This window comes from Schistocerca piceifrons, chromosome 4 (assembly GCF_021461385.2).
Source record: "Schistocerca piceifrons isolate TAMUIC-IGC-003096 chromosome 4, iqSchPice1.1, whole genome shotgun sequence".
In the NCBI taxonomy this organism is placed as follows: domain Eukaryota; kingdom Metazoa; phylum Arthropoda; class Insecta; order Orthoptera; family Acrididae; genus Schistocerca; species Schistocerca piceifrons.
In genome coordinates this window covers 245,503,460-245,505,529 of record NC_060141.1, presented here as the reverse complement: position 1 = coordinate 245,505,529, position 2,070 = coordinate 245,503,460, and the positions used below count along the sequence as shown (strand labels likewise).

Here is a 2,070-nt window from a genome sequence, read left to right as displayed (position 1 = left end):
TAAGTACTGTACACAAGTACTGCGCGGTCAGGACGCTCTGCTCACGGTTCCGAGGATTTCCACCAGTCGTTTCAGGAGCATTACCTGAATATCGAGATAACAAAGGCTTTCCTTTGCTGTTTACACGTCGGAGTGTTAAATAAGTATATACACTCCTGGAAATGGAAAAAAGAACACATTGACACCGGTGTGTCAGACCCACCATACTTGCTCCGGACACTGCCAGAGGGCTGTACAAGCAATGATCACACGCACGGCACAGCGGACACACCAGGAACCGCGGTGTTGGCCGTCGAATGGCGCTAGCTGCGCAGCATTTGTGCACCGCCGCTGTCAGTGTCAGCCAGTTTGCCGTGGCATACGGAGCTCCATCGCAGTCATTAACACTGGTAGCATGCCGCGACAGCGTGGACGTGAACCGTATGTGCAGTTGACGGACTTTGGGCGAGGGCGTATAGTGGGCATGCGGGAGGCCGGGTGGACGTACCGCCGAACTGCTCAACACGTGGGGCGTGAGGTCTCCACAGTACATCGATGTTGTCGCCAGTGGTCGGCGGAAGGTGCACGTGCCCGTCGACCTGGGACCAGACCGCAGCGACGCACGGATGCACGCCAAGACCGTAGGATCCTACGCAGTGCCGTAGGGGACCGCACCGCCACTTCCCAGCAAATTAGGGACACTGTTGCTCCTGGGGTATCGGCGAGGACCATTCGCAACCGTCTCCATGAAGCTGGGCTACGGTCCCGCACACCGTTAGGCCGTCTTCCGCTCACGCCCCAACATCGTGCAGCCCGCCTCCAGTGGTGTCGCGACAGGCGTGAATGGAGGGACGAATGGAGACGTGTCGTCTTCAGCGATGAGTCGCTTCTGCCTTGGTGCCAATGATGGTCGTATGCGTGTTTGGCGCCGTTCAGGTGAGCGCCACAATCAGGACTGCATACGACCGAGGCACACAGGGCCAACACCCGGCATCATGGTGTGGGGAGCGATCTCCTACACTGGCCGTACACCACTGGTGATCGTCGAGGGGACACTGAATAGTGCACGGTACATCCAAACCGTCATCGAACCCATCGTTCTACCATTCCTAGACCGGCAAGGGAACTTGCTGTTCCAACAGGACAATGCACGTCCGCATGTATCCCGTGCCACCCAACGTGCTCTAGAAGGTGTAAGTCAACTACCCTGGCCAGCAAGATCTCCGGATCTGTCCCCCATTGAGCATGTTTGGGACTGGATGAAGCGTCGTCTCACGCGGTCTGCATGTCCAGCACGTACGCTGGTCCAACTGAGGCACCAGGTGGAAATGGCATGGCAAGCCGTTCCACAGGACTACATCCAGCATCTCTACGATCGTCTCATTGGGAGAATAGCAGCCTGCATTGCTGCGAAAGGTGGATATACATTGTACTAGTGCCGACATTGTGCATGCTCTGTTGCCTGAGTCTATGTGTCTGTGGTTCTGTCAGTGTGATCATGTGATGTATCTGACCCCAGGAATGTGTCAATAAAGTTTCCCCTTCCTGGGACAATGAATTCACGGTGTTCTTATTTCAATTTCCAGGAGTGTATATATATATATACTAAAATGGTATCTGTTCTTTCGGACATGTCCGAAAGAACAGATACCATCGGTGACCATGCTGCTCGTAAGAATGAAATTACAATGAAATGAACACCCTTAGCTGCTTACAGGCGTTGACATACGTCAACGGGGACAGATGAAAATGTGTGCCCCGACCGGGACTCGAACCCGGGATCTTCTGCTTACATGGCAGACGCTCTATCCATCTGAGCCACCGAGGACACAGAGGATAGCGCGACTGCACGGATTTATCTCTGGCGCGCCTCCCGCGAAATCCCCATTCTCAACGTATTGTCCCGCACTACATTCGTAGTGCCCCCGCCCATTATACTCATTACTCGCGGCGCGTTGCCGATTCCCGTAAGAGTTCGGGCACTGTTTGTGCATTCGCACAAAAGAAGAAGATGGTCAAGTTGCCGGTGAGCCTTAACTACACTCCTGGAAATTGAAATAAGAACACTGTGAATTCATTGTCCCAGGAAGG

The 2,070-nt window shown here is 54.2% G+C and overlaps 1 non-coding gene across 1 annotated transcript; it reads right to left on the bottom strand.

Moving 5' to 3' along the window:
- Positions 1–1,733: 1,733 nt before the first annotated feature.
- Trnat-ugu lies at positions 1,734–1,807 on the bottom strand. Its single transcript has one exon. It is a non-coding gene; the product is annotated as a tRNA-Thr (tRNA).
- Positions 1,808–2,070: the final 263 nt, after the last annotated feature.